This window comes from Ascaphus truei, chromosome 2 (genome assembly GCF_040206685.1).
Source record: "Ascaphus truei isolate aAscTru1 chromosome 2, aAscTru1.hap1, whole genome shotgun sequence".
Taxonomy (NCBI): domain Eukaryota; kingdom Metazoa; phylum Chordata; class Amphibia; order Anura; family Ascaphidae; genus Ascaphus; species Ascaphus truei.
Genome location: NC_134484.1, coordinates 487,575,280 through 487,592,744, shown reverse-complemented (window position 1 = coordinate 487,592,744; position 17,465 = coordinate 487,575,280). Strand labels below are relative to the sequence as shown.

The following is a 17,465-nucleotide window of genomic DNA, read 5'->3' as shown; positions in this document are numbered from 1 at the left end:
TTTATCGGCTTTATTGCCCCTGTCGTAGAACTTTTGGTTAGTCCATTTCAGCGCTCTCTCTACCTCGTCAAGCTGCAGTACTTTAAGTTCTGTTCTTGCTTTATCTAGGGTTCTGAACACTTTTTTTGATGGGGTCTGCTTATGTTGGAGTTCTAGGGCCAGGATCTTCTCAGTGAGTTCTTTTTGCGCTTTGAGTTTTATTTTCTTCTTATGGGAGGCTAATGAAATAAGGTCTCCCCTGATGGTAGCTTTGTGCGCTTCCCAGAGCGTTGCTGCTGCTGAGACCGAACCACTATTTATTTGAAAAAAAGTGTTTAGTTTTTGTTTGATTGTTTTGATCACCTGGGGGTCGTTAAGAAGGGAGTCGTTCAGTTTCCACTTGTACACAGAGCTTTTGACGAAAGGCAGAGAGAGGGTGAGTTCGACAGGGGCGTGGTCTGACCAGGTAATTGGGCCTATGTTGGAGTGGGAGGATGCCTGGAGAACATTATTGGTACCCAGAAAGTAGTCAATCCGCGAGTAAGACTGATGAGGAGCCGAGAAGAACATGTAGTCCCTCTGGCCTACGTGCTGGGCCCTCCAGATATCTGACAATGAGTAGTTTCTCAGAATTTCACTGTACTTTTTGGCCTTTTTCTGTGTCTTGGCAGTGTGTGGTGTCGTGGGCAGAGTGGATTTGTCTTGGTCTGGGCAAAGGACCATGTTGGCGTGTCCGACAAGCAGTAGCGCGGAAAGTACCGATTGATCCAATGAACCCAGTAGATTCTGAAGGAATTGGATTTGATTGTCATTAGGGTGTCAGGAATCGGCGTTCTCCACGCTCCTCACACAGAGCACTCCCTCCCCGCAGGGAGCCCCATGACACACAAAACAATCCTGCCTTACCGGCCTCCACGGCTCCCCGCCCCTGCCGCCGGATCACTCCCCTCGGCGATTCCTCTGTACAGCGCCGCGCGCGCCCACGCCCTCCTGCACGCACACCTGCACCATACACTGGCTCGGTTCACGCTCGTACACGAGTTACGGAGCATGCTCAGTCTGCACACTCTTCTTCCCGTCCCCCTGCATACTCTTCTTCCCGCCCCCGCACACTGCACGAGCATACTCAGGTTACCAACAAGACTCACCTGGCCTGTTATGCCTGCACCAATCTGCAGTGTCTCCCTGTAGCTCTTCCTGTCCCGCCTCCGTTCCTAATTGGACCTTCCTGCTTTATCTAGCTCCTCTCTGCTCTCAGTCTTTGCTCGACATAGTCTCTGTATGGAAGTACTTCTGGATTCTCTCAGTGTTTTCACAGGTTCTGACGCGGCTTGTACGACTACCCCCTTCTGGCTCTCGATCTCGGCACTCCTTGGACAACGCTCACTCTGGTAACCCCTTGAACACGGCTTGGACTACGATCTATCTCCACTCTCCACTCCCTGACCTCGGCAAGGCATTCATCACTCTATCTCTACAACCGGTACCGGTAAGTATTGTCTACCTTACTACACCTGGCCTGGCAACACTTTATACCACACTCCAGACACGCTCCCTTTGCTGCGGGTGCGTGTATTACCACTTCCCCCTTCAGCTCAGGGGACGGGTCTTGTCTGCGGGCAGCACCGGCGTAACAACTGGGAGGTAAAGTCCTCCTCTTTGGAGCAGTTCCTCTTAGCTCTAAGGAACTGCCCCTTTGGTATGCCTCTTATAAGGCTCTTAGGGTGACAGCTGTCAGAGTGAAGATATGTATTTCGTGAGTTTGGTTTACGATATATTTCTGTATGGACATCCAGACTCAGGTCCACATAAAGACATAGATCAAGATAATAAATGTGTTGTCTGTGATAGTTGTGCGTGAATTTAAGTTGTAAATTATTAGTAAAAACAAAAGAGATACCGGCGCCTAATTCCAGACAAAAGGAATTATGTCCCAAAGTGATGACTTAGCAATTCCTCAATCTTAGGGTAATCAGATGCGTCTTCAGGCGTATGGAGTAAGACATGAAACGAGAAAAAAACAAGATATAGTGCAACACAGCCAACTCTTGTTCCTACGTGGACATCATTATATGGATATACCTAGCTCAGGCAAACCTTTTCCTTGCAACATTGTGGGGGGAGGGGGAGGGAAGGTGAGGGGGGGAAATACCGTGGCAGAAGACACAGGCATATACAGTGTCTAAACAGTGCTCTAAAGGCATATTTCAACTGATCAGTAGGACTGGGGACACGCATGTGTTCTGGGAGCTCATGGTCCTGAGTGGACTTCATTGCATGGGTATTCATAGATCAGGTAAGCCTTTTCCTTGGAACTTTGTGGGGGGGGGGGGGATAGATGGGGAGGGGGGAGGATAGAGGGGGGGGAGGGGGCAGAGGGAGGGAGGGGCATAGGGAGGGAGAGGAGGGGGAGGGAACCATGGCAGAAAGCAAGGTCAAAGGCATATACAGAGTTCAGACATCGCTCCTAAAGCATATTTCAACTGACCAGCTGGTCCAGTGTTACATAAGCATTCTGGGTGTTCTAGGTCCTGAGCGGACGACAATGCATGGATATACACAGATCAGACCAATCTTTCCTTAGATTCACTGTGGGAGAGGGGGGGGGAGAGGGGAAACAAGGCCAGGGGGCAGTGTCAAGGGCTTATACAGTGTCTTTATCAGCGGTCCTGAAGCATGAGCTTACTGACCCGCAGGACCAGCGGTATTCTGGGTGCGCGAGGTCCCTGAGCGGGTAACATTGCCTTTACGGGGGGTGGGGGGTGTGGGTTAATGGGGAGCAGACAGCAATAACAGCAGCGTATGTAGGTTTGAGAGAGAGCTCTTATGTCCCAGTTCAATTGGAACAGCAGGTCTAGGGACATCTGGACATACTGAGTCCTCTAGGGCAGGGAAGATCTGCATTGCATATACTTAGCTGGAGTTTGTGAGTCATTTTCTTGGATCGGTGCGAGGGAGGGGGAGAGGTTATGTCTGAATGTGAGATTATTGGTGCCCGGGAGCATATAGTGAGGGGCTATGGGGGGAAATTGGGGTAGGGGCGACTGGTTGGATTCTGTCAGGGGAGGGGAGGGTGGTACCAGCGAAGTTAATAAGGGCGAGACTAGCACATTTTAGGCATGGTCATCTCCGTCTTGGCAGGGGTGGGGGGATAGTGCAGGGGGAAAGGAGGGGTGGGTGGGGGGTGCGTTTGGGGATCGAGACGCATATATACGACCTGTTCTCCTCGGGTCAGGAATGAAGGGGGGAGAGCAGGGTAGGTGTCCTTAGTTGGTGAGGCACTTCAGGCCTGCTCAGAGTTTCGGGCGGAGCGACAGCAGTCCCAGGACAGGCCCGGCTCCACCTCTCGGGCGAAACAGGCTGCAAGTAGACAACCCAGGTCTTGAGGCGGGATCCGCGCCAGGGAGGAGGTCGAAGGCGGACGGTTGATGGCCTTGGTTCGGGTGCTTGTCTGCGGGGGACGGAGGGGGCCTCTTCACGTTGGTGGATCCCGGTGGGTGAGTAGCGAGGCTTCTTGGAAGGGTGGGGGGTGGGGGCGGGGGGAGAGGGTGGAAGTGGGGGGAGGGGGGAAGGGAGGGCAACAGCAGGAGGCAGGTCGCCGCGGTGCTGTTGAGCATTCTTGGAGGTCCTGGGACGCGGAGCTTCCATGCGGCCATCTTTTGTGTATCCCAGGGCTTAGTTGCTGCGGTCCTTGCTGGCGGATAGGTAGAAGTCTGGATGGGTTGCAGTCGCAGTTCCTGGGGAGTCGACATTGCAGGTAAGGGGAGAGGGGTTAGAGGAAGTCCGTGTAGGCCTGGGACCTTAGGGTGCGTGGTTGGTTTTCATCCCGCCGTGGATGCATGGTTCTCCAATGGATCGGTCAGTTCCGTCATCGTGATTTTTGGCTGGCCAGCCTCTCCGATGCTCGAGGGGTGTCCTGTAGGCTCTGACCCTGCCACTGGATGGGGGGGGGCGGTTGTCGCTGTGTGGTGGGGGGATCCCTAGGGCTTTGAGGAAGTCTCTCGCATCCTCCGGAGCTGAGATTGTGAAGTGGCGCCCTTTGCGGAGCACCACTAGCTTGAAAGGGAACCCCCAGCGATATTTGACTCCTTGATTGTGGAGGTAATTGGTGAGGGGCTTCATCTCCCGTCTCTTTATCATTGTGGTCCTGGACAGGTCATTAAATAGTTGAATGTCTGTGTTGTCCACTTGTATGCTGCGTAGGCCCCTGGCGGCATTCATTATTCGTTCCTGTCACGCTTGTGCTCGCCACAAATCTGGGTCGGACCGCGTGGCTGAGGTGAGGTTGTAAAAGCACCGACCTTAGACCGCGCAGGCTGATCCGGATTGCGCAGTTCGTAGTCGTACGTAGCAGGATCAGGAGTGGAGAAGACAGCATCGCCAGTGGACAAGCCAGGGTCAGGATCGGAGACATCAGGATTAACATTGTTCAAGCAGGAGTTCGGCAACAGGTATCAGGAGTGCCCCGTTTCAGCTTAGGAGCACGGGAGTAGCCTCTGCGCGTGCGGCGACCATGGCCCATGGTACTGGTCTCAGGAGGTGATAGGCAGACCAGAGTAGAAACACTGCCTAGCTGCACTGGTAAACCAGTGCTTCAACGCAAAGAGTCCTGAGCGGGCTGGGGAATCCCCCGTTTTAGCGCAGGAACCAGAACACGGCCTCTGCAATAGAGAATGAGCAGCAGGCCACAGGAACCAGGAAGCTGAAGAAACACTGGGGAAACCTCCGCTTCAGCACAGGAGACCGGAACAGACCGCTGCGTGAATATAGCAGCCGGTCACAGGAAACAAGGAGCTGAAGTCAACAAGGAGAGTACTCAGCTTCAGCACAGGAGACTGGAACAGACCGCTGCATGACAATAGCAGCCGGCCTTAGGAAACCTGGAGCTGAAGACAACCAGGAGAGTACTCAGCTTTAGCACAGGAGACAGGCGCAGACCTACCCCAACCCCCCCCCCCCATATAGTGAAGGGCTATGGGGGGGGGGTTGGGGTAGGGGCGACTGGTTGGATTCTGTCAGGGGAGGGTAGGGTGGTACCAGCGAAGTTAATAAGGGCGAGACTAGCACATTTTAGGCATGGTCATCTCCGTCTTGGCAGGGGTGGGAGGATAGTGCAGGGGGAAAGGAGTGGTGGGTGGGGGGTGCGTTTGGGGGATCGAGACGCATATATACGACCTGTTCTCCTCGGGTCAGGAATGGGAGGGGGGAGAGCAGGGTAGGTGTCCTTAGTTGGTGAGGCACTTCAGGCCTGCTCAGACAGAGTTCGGGCGAAGCGACAGGCAGTCCCAGGACAGGCCCGGCTCCACCTCTCGGGCAAAACAGGCTGCAAGTAGACAACCCAGGTCTTGAGGCGGGATCCGCGCCGGGGAGGAGGTCGAAGGCGGACGGTTGATGGCCTTGGTTCGGGTGCTTGTCTGCGGGGGACGGAGGGGGTCTCTTCACGTTGCTGGATCCTGGTGGGTGAGTAGCGAGGCTTCTTGGAAGGGTGGGGGTGGGGCGGGGGGAGAGGGAAGGGGGAGAGGGTGGAAGTGGGGGGTGGGGGGGGAAGGGAGGGCAACAGCAGGAGGCAGGTCGCCGCGGTGCTGTTGAGCATTCTTGGAGGTCCTGGGGACGCGGAGCTTCCATGCGGCCATCTTTGGTGTATCCCAGGGCTTAGTTGCTGCGGTCCTTGCTGCCGGATAGTAGAAGTCTGGATGGGTGCAGTCGCAGTTCCTGGGGAGTCGACATTGCAGGTAAGGGGAGAGGGGTTAGAGGAAGTCCGTGTAGGCCTGGGACCTTAGGGTGCGTGGTTGGTTTTCATCCCGCCGTGGATGCATGGTTCTCCAATGGATCGGTCAGTTCCATCATCGCGATTTTTGGCTGGCCAGCCTCTCCGATGCTCGAGGGGTGTCCTGTAGGCTCTGACCCTGCCACTGGACGGGGGGGGGGGGGGGGGCGGTTGTCGCTGTGTGGGTGGGGGGGATCCCTAGGGCTTTGAGGAAGTCTCTCGCATCCTCCGGAGCCGAGATTGTGAAGTGGCGCCCTTTGCGGAGCACCACTAGCTTGAAAGGGAACCCCCAGCGATATTTGACTCCTTGATTGTGGAGGTAATTGGTGAGGGGCTTCATCTCCCGTCTCTTTATCATTGTGGTCCTGGACAGGTCATTAAATAGTTGAATGTCTGTGGTTGTCCACTTGTATGCTGCGTAGGCCCCTGGCGGCATTCATTATTCGTTCCTGTCACGCTTGTGCTCGCCACAAACCTGGGTCGGACCGCGTGGCTGAGGTGGGGTTGTAAAAGCACCAACCTTAGACCGCGCAGGCTGATCCGGATTGCGCAGTTCGTAGTCGTACGTAGCAGGATCAGGAGTGGAGAAGACAGCATCGCCAGTGGACAAGCCAGGGTCAGGATCGGAGACATCAGGATTAACATTGTTCAAGCAGGAGTTCGGCAAACAAGTAGTCAGGAGTGCCCCGCTTCAGCTTAGGGAGCGCGGGAGTGGCCTCTGCGCGTGCGGCGACCATGGCCCATGGTACTGGTCTCAGGAGGTGATAGGCAGACCAGAGTAGAACACCGCCTAGCTGCACTGGTAAACCAGTGCTTCAGCGCAAGTGTCCTGAGCGGGCTGAGGAATCCTCCGTTTCAGCGCAGGAACCAGGACACGGCCTCTGCAATAGAGAATGAGCAGCAGGCCCCAGGAACCAGGAAGCTGAAGAAACACTGGGGAAACCTCCACTTCAGCACAGGAGACAGGGAACAGACCACTGCGTGACAATAGCAGACGGTCTCAGAAAACAAGGAGCTGAAGTCAACAAGGAGAGTACTCAGCTTTAGCACAGGAGACTGGAACAGACCGCTGCATGACAATAGCAGCCGGCCTTAGGAAACCTGGAGCTGAAGACAACCAGGAGAGTACTCAGCTTCAGCACAGGAGACAGGAGTAGACCGCTGCATGACAATAGCAGCCGGCCTTAGGAAACCAGGATAACAAAGCCAGGGGCTTGTGGCAGAACAGTTAGTGACATCCAGAAAGGACTATGCTCGGCAGGGAGCATTGTGGGAAAGAAGTACTTAAAGGTCAGTGAACCAATAGCAGAAGGAGCGTGTGGCAGTATTGCTTTGGTGAGTGAATCCAGGCTGCAGTAAATATCAGGGGAAGTGTTCCAGGGACTGCACACGTCTGCAAGGTAAGGCAAACAGTAAACCGAGGAGCGGATTCCTTACAGTTCCTTGGTGGAGTATGCATGTAGCCTTACCACTACGTCCCTGTGGCAGGTTGGGGTCGGTTGGTTTTTGGGCCCAGGGCGCGGTGGGCTCTATCCATAAGGAGCTCATGCTCAGAGAGGCCTGGTACCAGCTGGAAGAAAACTCTGCGGAGGAAGGCCTGTAGGTCCGCGTGGGAGACTGCCTCTGGTATACTTCTTAGGCGGGTGTTCTGCCTCCTTTCGCGGTTTTTCGAGGTCCTGCAGTGCGTTCTGGAGGTCTCTGATTGCGTCGCCGCATCTTGCAACTTTCTCGTGGGTTTCAGACTGGGAGGTGATGGTCCCTTCGATTTTGGCCTCCAGCTCGTCAGTTCTTCCGGAGAGGGCTCCTAGGTCCGCTATAATATTTTTGCAGGGCCTTCTCTGTGTCCTCCTGCACCCCTCTTTCCTCATTTTGAGGATCAGGGGAATCAAAAAAACTCTTTATTAAGGACTGGGGGGTCTGAGTCAAGTTGCTCCTGGAACTCGCCAAGCACCGTGTGCTCCGGCTCCTCGGCGCCATCTTGGGAGTCAGGATTCAGCTCCAACTCTGCCCGGCGCGGTGCGGGGGGTAAAGAACTTCGCCACAGTGTTTTGGCTCTTTTTTTGATTTGGTCGCCATCTCGCCCGTGCTGAGTGCGGGTATGGGGGCTGAATCAGGCGATTTGGTGTGGGGGGGGATGTGTATACTACTCTTTTCTTCTGAGGGTGTCGGGAGCTCTTCACCTAGTCCAGCCATCCGTGGTGACGTCACCGGAAGTCTCCAGACTGCCACTTTTTAAATATTTTCCTAGCCTGTGATCCCTCTGTAGAGCTCAGTGTGTTCCGGTATCGAGTCTGACGCTCTGTATACGCGACGCCCCGTGGAGGAGCTTGCGCGACTTAACAGTGACATCATTGACTGGTCCACTACATGCATAGTTTCTACCCTATTGCTCTGTAATATACGGACAATCAGTACATATGGACATTTCGAACTAGTCACCACTGGATGGGACTTGTACACCACAAGGACTTCTAATCCTCTGCTTCCTGGTATTCATCTGACCGGAACGACACCATCTTGAAAGAAGGGACGCCATCTCCGAGACGGATCTTTGGTGCCACTAGTGAGAGAGGCCACCACAACAGACAAGTCGTGACGACCCCGATACCACCGTTATGAGATGATTTCCTGTCGTGTACTTACCTGCTGACTGGTAAAGTCTGTGTTTATCACAGTCAATCCTTTTACCCTACTTATCTGATGTACGCAGAATACTTACATTTTTATTGATAAAACACATTTTTTATGTACTTCACTATGTGCATTTTTGCGCTGTTTTCTTGTGTTTTCGTTTCCTAGTGCAGAGGGTGTGAGCCACTCTATTGATACAGTTGCAGACGTTAATCTATTCACCTATTACGGTTTTGTATTATTATATACTTATTATTTCCCTATATTGGTTACTAGCTGAGAGACCCGGCATTGCCCGGGAGTACAATTTCCCACTCCCCCTGTCTGTTTCTCCACTCCCCCCTCTCTGTTTGTGTTCCCCCTCCCCTGCGCAGCTTCGTCCCCCCCCTACAGTGTTCTACACACACACTGTTCCCCCCCCACACACACACACTGCCCCCCACACAAACACACTGCTCCCCCACACACACACACTGCCCCCCCCCACACACACACACTGCCCTCCACACACTGTCCCCCCCCCACACACACACTGTCCCCCTCCCCACACACACTGTCCCCCCCCAAACACACACACTGTGTGTCCCCCCCACACACACACACTGTCCCCCCCCCCCCCCACACACACACACACACTGCCCCCCCCCCACACACACTGCCCCCCCCCCACACACACACACTGCCCCCCCCCCACACACACTGCCCCCCCCCCACACACACTGCCCCCCCCCCACACACACTGCCCCCCCCCCACACACACTGCCCCCCCCCCACACACACTGCCCCCCCCCCACACACACTGCCCCCCCCCCACACACACTGCCCCCCCCCCACACACACACTGCCCCCCCCCCCACACACACACTGCCCCCCCCCCCACACACACTGCCCCCCCCCCCACACACACTGCCCCCCCCCCCCACACACACTGCCCCCCCCCCCCCACACACACTGCCCCCCCCCCCCCACACACACTGCCCCCCCCCCCCCACACACACTGCCCCCCCCCCCCCACACACACTGCCCCCCCCCCCCACACACACTGCCCCCCCCCCCCACACACACTGCCCCCCCCCCACACACACTGCCCCCCCCCCCACACACACTGCCCCCCCCCCCCCACACACTGCCCCCCCCCCACACACTGCCCCCCCCCCACACACACACTGCCCCCCCCCCACACACACACTGCCCCCCCCCCACACACACACTGCCCCCCCCCCACACACACACTGCCCCCCCCCACACACACACTGCCCCCCCCCCCCACACACACTGCCCCCCCCCCCCCCACACACACTGCCCCCCCCCCCCCCCACACACACTGCCCCCCCCCCCCCACACACACTGCCCCCCCCCCCCCACACACACTGCCCCCCCCCCCACACACACACTGCCCCCCCCCCCCACACACACTGCCCCCCCCCCACACACTGCCCCCCCCCCCCCCACACACTGCCCCCCCCCCCCACACACTGCCCCCCCCCCACACACTGCCCCCCCCCCCCCCCACACACTGCCCCCCCCCCCCACACACTGCCCCCCCCACACACTGCCCCCCCCCCCCACACACTGCCCCCCCCCCACACACTGCCCCCCCCCCCACACACTGCCCCCCCCCCCCCACACACTGCCCCCCCCCCCCCACACACTGCCCCCCCCCCACACACTGCCCCCCCCCCCCCACACACTGCCCCCCCCCCCCCCCACACACTGCCCCCCCCCCCCACACACTGCCTCCCCCCCCCACACACACTGCCTCCCCCCCCCACACACACTGCCTCCCCCCCCCACACACACTGCCTCCCCCCCCCACACACACTGCCTCCCCCCCCCACACACACTGCCTCCCCCCCCCACACACACTGCCTCCCCCCCCCACACACACTGCCTCCCCCCCCCACACACACTGCCTCCCCCCCCCACACACACTGCCTCCCCCCCCCACACACACTGCCTCCCCCCCCCACACACACTGCCTCCCCCCCCCACACACACTGCCTCCCCCCCCCACACACACTGCCTCCCCCCCCCACACACACTGCCTCCCCCCCCCACACACACTGCCTCCCCCCCCCACACACACTGCCTCCCCCCCCCACACACACTGCCTCCCCCCCCCACACACACTGCCTCCCCCCCCCACACACACTGCCTCCCCCCCCCACACACACTGCCTCCCCCCCCCACACACACTGCCTCCCCCCCCACACACACTGCCTCCCCCCCCCACACACACTGCCTCCCCCCCCACACACACTGCCTCCCCCCCCACACACACTGCCTCCCCCCCCCACACACACTGCCTCCCCCCCCCACACACACTGCCTCCCCCCCCCACACACACTGCCTCCCCCCCCCACACACACTGCCTCCCCCCCCACACACACTGCCTCCCCCCCCCACACACACTGCCTCCCCCCCCCACACACACTGCCTCCCCCCCCCACACACACTGCCTCCCCCCCCCACACACACTGCCTCCCCCCCCCACACACACTGCCTCCCCCCCCCACACACACTGCCTCCCCCCCCCACACACACTGCCTCCCCCCACACACACTGCCTCCCCCCACACACACTGCCCCCCCCCACACACACTGCCCCCCCCCACACACACTGCCCCCCCCACACACACTGCCCCCCCCACACACACTGCCCCCCCCACACACACTGCCCCCCCCCACACACACTGCCTCCCCCCACACACACTGCCCCCCCCCACACACACTGCCCCCCCCCACACACACTGCCCCCCCCCCACACACACTGCCCCCCCCCCACACACACTGCCCCCCCCCCACACACACTGCCCCCCCCCCACACACACTGCCCCCCCCCCACACACACTGCCCCCCCCCCACACACACTGCCCCCCCCCACACACACTGCCTCCCCCCACACACACTGCCTCCCCCCACACACACTGCCCCCCCCCCACACACACTGCCCCCCCACACACACACACTGCCCCCCCACACACACACACTGCCCCCCCCACACACACACACACTGTCCCCCCCTCCACACAAAGGAAAAAAGACTGTGTGGTGCTCTAAAACATAGACCCAGAAACTTCAAATTCTTGATTGCTATACGTTGTATCCTAGAAGTATCCTATGATAATAATGGTATACACCTCATTCCACTAGGTATCAATAAACTGGAAGAGTATCACCTCAGAATCGGTAAATACTCCCACTAGCTAGTGTCCAGCCAAAACATTGAATAGGAACATATGGTGCAAGATTGAGTGAAATAACTCACTTGTAGCAGGTGGTCCTCCAGGGATAGAATCTTCTTAGGTGTGTGCATCTGGTACTCCACAGCAATAGACAGGTTTCCACGAAGGAGAGTTAGAGCACTACTACATAAAAATAAATTGCTAGAGAGTGTGTCCCAAAGATAGAGGTTTATTGGGTCAGAGCATGGTGAACAAGAAAAAAATGAGCCCTCAGGCCCCCACCGACATGTTTCGAGCTTCCGCTCTTTATCAAGGTGTACAAAGATCTGATAACCCCTCCTACCTAATATAGTGTCTTTTTCCCGCCAATCGTCCCGCCAACCCGTCGCTCAGTCGCGTCACACGCGACGCGCCATGTCTCCAGAACGCGTCACGAGTACTGCGCCCTGCGCTGGGTATAGCGATGACGTCAGCGCGTCTAAGACAAAACAAACTTTATTAACATCCTAAACTGAACAAACCTAACACAAACTAAAATAACTTTATTAATCTACTAAAACATAATGTATACAATTACTATAATTATAAACATAGAATATTTAAATAAAATCAATTAAAAAACAAGGTTTATTAGAGAAAAAAACATTAAACTTGACAATTTAAAATCATTTGATTGTAAACATATGAGCTCTCATACCCATATATATCTCAGAAGGTTCTATTGAACAATATATATATATATATATAACAAGATTTATTAATCAATTCATTCAATTCATCAAAGGGTGATGACCAAAAATAAGCTGTATACAAATTTGTTCAAACAGTAAATTCTATATACATATATGTAAGTTAATCATATTCTCAATAAGATATGGGTATGCGGTTCACATATTTCAGATCATATTCTTTACCAATATACAGAATTGAGGATGAATATCTATAGGTGTAAACATATTGACATAGTTATCCAATTTATACAATAGCACTTATTAATATATTTTCATCATTATACAATCAAAATATCAAATATAAGAAATGAAATTAGATGAAAATAGAATAGATATACATAAAGATTATGGATTTGTATATAATGATAATTCATGGATTTACAGTACATATTATTAGATATTAATTCTTTTATTTAAGATATGGGTTTAAGTCACATTGAGCTTATCATTTTTAAAGTTATTGCTTAAGAGAGTGTGGTATACCCTATATGTTATACACATATATGAACATAATTTTTTGGACTTTTTGTGTATTTTTTATTTGGTTTTATTATGGATCAGAACAATACAGATTTTGAGGATGATATTGATCAAGAAAATTAGACTTTCACACAATATGCATTTTGCTGCTCAGATAACTCCAAGAGAGCAAAGAAAGCAGAGCAAGTATTTGATAATACGGTGGAATCTATTTGTGAGGATTTGTCTGACCTAAAGATACAATTTACAAAGTTGGAAAGACTATTATCATTAAAAGTACGCACATGGTGGGACATTATAACGTTACAAAACTATATAAGAACAAAAAGGATCCCAAAAGGATTATGAATTAAGAAAACTCCCACTTTTGGGTTTATTAATGTTGACTTTGAGAATGATTGGAAAGACGCCCTCAATTGTTGTTCATTTGCACTTATGGACTTGATTATACAACTTAAAACAAAGGAAAAGATACAATTAGATAAAGATATACAGACATTGCAAAAGGATTTACGTCAATTCATTGAAATGGAGGGATTTAATGATCTAGACGAGAAACTATCTAAGAATATTGAAGTTATGGAGAAGGAAATCATGTTAAAAAAACAAACAAAATTTGAGAGAGACAAGCAAGACTATTTACGTAATCAAGTCTATGTGTGGCAGAGAACTGCACCCACAAAAAGGTATAATTCTTCTACACCTAAAAAGAATTATGTGGATAAACAAAAGTCTATTCTCAAGAAAAATATTTCCTTTTCACAAACAAGTGGGGAATCTGATTTTTCAGATAACGACACATTTGCCCATACAACTAACTCACATACAGATCAAGCAAATCCCAGACCGCAGAGGGAAACTAGAGAGACCAGAGGGGATCCTACCAATTCAGGACATACCTTTCAGGAAAACAACAGTAGGAGTAAGGAAATTCAACCTAAAACATATTTTGGTTCTTCAAAAAACCGGGAGCGCACAAACACACACGAAGAGGAAAGAAAAGAAAGCAAGAAAAATCCATCAAAGAGGAAAAAGAACTCTTGATTGAAAATACAGGGGTGATTAATTTAACTAACATTCCATTGTCGCAAGCAGAACTCTCTGTATTAGACAAGGGACTGAAATATGCACCTTCCTCGAAGTTCAAACTATTTGATGTTATAATTGATTTGAATAAATATGTTCGAAAATTAACCCTCAAAAGATTCTTTGATGGCGGGGATAGGATTGGTGATGATGGGAGGGATGGAGGTGAGGATGCGGGCGGTCCTATTACCCAGGGAGTACATACTCCCTTGGGTATGGGGGAGCTTGCAGAATTATCTTTAGGCCCAGACCCATCACCCCCTGCCCTGACATTTAAAGAACAATGTTGTCTACAGGACATGAACAGTTTATTGAATGTTAATGATATGACTGATACAATTGATCTTTCTAATGTTCTAGGTAGACAACAGTCGGGTTTTAAGAAGAAATCAGTATTTTTCCCCAAACATATGAAGGGACACTACCTCATGACTTTCGAGAAACTTGTTGAGAGGGACTTGATCCTTCTCTCTAGAGGATACACTTTTCAATTGTCTCCTCTGCAGAACAGGATTAACAATCTCAGCAAGATTGAAAAAGAGGCTCTGCACAAATTGCAAAATAATAAAGATTTGATTGTTAAAAGTGTAGATAAAGGGGGAGCCATCGTGGTGCAGAGTAGAACACAATACAGGGAGGAAGCTATTCGTCAATTATCAGATGGTTCATCATACTCTGTAGTACGTGGTGACCCAACACCAATGTTCCTAAAACAACTCAGGTCACTCATAGAAGAGGGCTCCCTTTTGGGAGTTCTTGATTCTAAAGAGTGTGAATTCCTTTTTGAGACACATCCCATTATTCCAGTGTTTCACCATCTCCCAAAGACCCATAAAACTTTGGTCTGCCCTCCTGGGAGACCAATAGTTGCTAGTATTGGATCTTTGGGAGATGGTGTCTCTATTGTAGCGGTCATGTAAAATGGCTACAGTCATCTCTCCTGCTGACAGTAAGGCCTGGTAAGTTGTGGGCATGCCAGCAGTAATTATGGAGGTTTTCCCTCACACCCTGGTGAGGTGCCCTATGTATGGATGGGAGTGGTCACAGACTCTGACTCCCTGGTTGGTGATGTCAGAGTTGTGTCAGCCCCCAGAGTGTACATAAGGCACAGCACTGTGTCTAAAAGTTAGTTCTAGTCTGATGAGAGTTCTGAGGAGTTCTAGTGAGTTCTAGTTCAAGTACAAGTTCAGTTATGTTCTAGTAGCTGAAGCAGGAGTCTGTGTCCAGGGACCTGGCACAGAGTAGAGACATCCCGGCTGGGATAGGGAATCCCTAATTAAGGAGACAATACCTTTCAAAGGGAAGTACGGTCATCAATGGAGGGCTAATTACACCCATTGTGGAGGGCAGCATGGCCCACCGTACAATAAAGATGCACTTAATTACAAACCCTCTCGTGTACATGTGTGGAGTGATTGTACAGAGAGGAGCACCACAGAGGAGTTCCTCGCCAGGACCATCCCCAAGTGACCGAAGGGACCCTGATGAGGTGGAGGCGCTGCACTGGACCTAGGTAGGACTCAAGCACACTACCTCAGCTGCCTGTCTGGACGGGTCCTCCCCATACACCATCATGCGGGAGACTCAGGAGTCCTGTTGCCAACAGGTGCACCACCAGACACTACACACTGTAATGGGGGACTGGTTAGACCACAGGGGCCAATGTGAGATTGGGTGGGTCAGGCCAAGTCACAAATACCGTTACACTAGATATGTGGATTATTATTTGCAGAAATTTGTTTATGATTTACCTTCACATATCAGAGACAGTGGTGACCTTTTGGATAAATTGACATGTATTGATTGGAAAGGGGGTTACATCTGGGTCACACTAGATGTGACCTCCTTGTATACCATTATAACTCATCAACATGGTATGGCAGCTGTCAACACTTATTTGGAGCACTCCACCTTATCACTTACACAAAGAGCTTTTATTTTGGATTGTATACACTTTTTATTAACACATAATTATTTTTTGTTTGATGACACTTTTTATCTCCAAATATGTGGAACCGCAATGGGTACCAGCTTTGCTCCATCATATGCCAACCTATTTTTAGGTTGGTGGGAGTCGGTCCACATATTTGGAGATAACAACCCTTATCGACACTTCATCACTTTTTACAGGCGTTTCTTGGATGATTTAATATTTATTTGGAATGGAGGGGAGGAGTCACTTTTATTATTTATTAATCACCTTAATCACAATGATTTTAATTTGAAATTCACTTACACTTATGATTTTCATCATATTCAATATCTTGATCTATATTTATTTATTGATATGCATATGAAAATTGGTTCAAATGTCTATAGAAAAGAAAATTCACGTAACACATATCTAAGATTTGACAGCTGCCATCCAAAACCCCTCTTAAATTCAATACCTAAAGGACAACTAATACGGCTAAAAAGGATATGTTCCAATGAGGAGGACTTTCTGATTCAATCAGAAGAACTCTTAAAAAGATTTGAGGATAGGGGGTACTTAAAATCAAATCTTAAAAGGTCACTTACTGAAGTAATGGATATGAATAGGGATGATCTCTTAAACAAACAAAGGAATCCAAAACAGAATACATGGGACTCAAATAGTCCAATCTTTATAACACAATTTAATGTTCAAACCGATAGTATTAAAGAGATTGTGAAGAAACATTGGAATGTGTTATCTGCAGACCCCTTACTGAAGAAAGTATACCAGGAGGGCCCACGTTTCGTCTTTAAAAAGGCAAAAACAGTTGCAAATTATGGGGCCTATGCAGAGAGCAGCGAATTTTAAAATTGGCGAATTTATTAAAAAGTAGCTTTTTTGGAGAGTTTTATTCTCCATATGCAGAAATGTGCGAATTCTGCTATGTTTAACATGGATGCGTGTGGCGAGTTTAAATTGGCGAGATGCGCGCTTCAGAAATGTGTAAAAAAAAATTGCGACTTTTTTTTCCCTTTGCAATGGCCGCGAGCGGCCGCTTCTTGCCAATTTTTTCTGGCGAGGCAAAACGGAGACAATCGCGCCATTTTATTGGCGCGAACAGCCGCTAGATGCCGTTCGCGCCTCTCTGCATTAGGATATTTTTAAAACTGGCGAGATGGAGGTTCTCGCCAGCCGCGAGGCGAGTTTTAGAAATAGAAAAGAAAAATTGGCGCGTTTTTCGTAACTCGCCATTTTCGGCTGTTTTCTGCGCGATTTTCTCCAAAAAATGGCGAATTTCGAAATAGCGCTGCTCTCTGCATAGGCCCCTATGTATCTAGAAGCATTGGCATCTTAAGAGTGATGCATTTAAAGTGATCATTTTAAGTGATAAATATAGTTAGACTATAGTTAATGTACTTACTTTCTTCATGCAAGACAAATGGCCTCAACTGATATGACATGGATCTAATTGCATTCTCTTCACAGGTATGTCCCTTGATGTGCAAGTCCTGTTTAAAATATTTACTCAGTGGCCTTAAGCAGTGATAATTTTGGTATGTCCCTTGATGTGCAAGTCCTGTTTAAAAGATTTACTCAGTGGCCTTAAGCAATGATAATTTTGGTATGTTTGAATATCAAAAGGTGTTTTTTCCCCCCCCCTCTCTTAACTATGTGCTGTTAATTGACCAA

The 17,465-nt window shown here is 51.5% G+C and overlaps 1 protein-coding gene and 1 long non-coding RNA gene across 3 annotated transcripts in view; one reads left to right on the top strand and one right to left on the bottom strand.

The window, feature by feature from the left end:
- The window catches only part of LOC142488427 (uncharacterized), a 1,092,840-nt gene that overhangs the window by 318,596 nt on the left and 756,779 nt on the right, over positions 1 to 17,465 (bottom strand). The window lies entirely within an intron of this gene.
- Positions 17,272 to 17,465, top strand: part of LOC142488462 (uncharacterized) — a 1,468-nt gene continuing 1,274 nt past the window's right edge. Inside the window, exon 1 of the long non-coding RNA XR_012799416.1 lies at positions 17,272 to 17,397. This is a non-coding gene — a long non-coding RNA (uncharacterized LOC142488462). The remainder of the gene's footprint in view (positions 17,398 to 17,465) is intronic.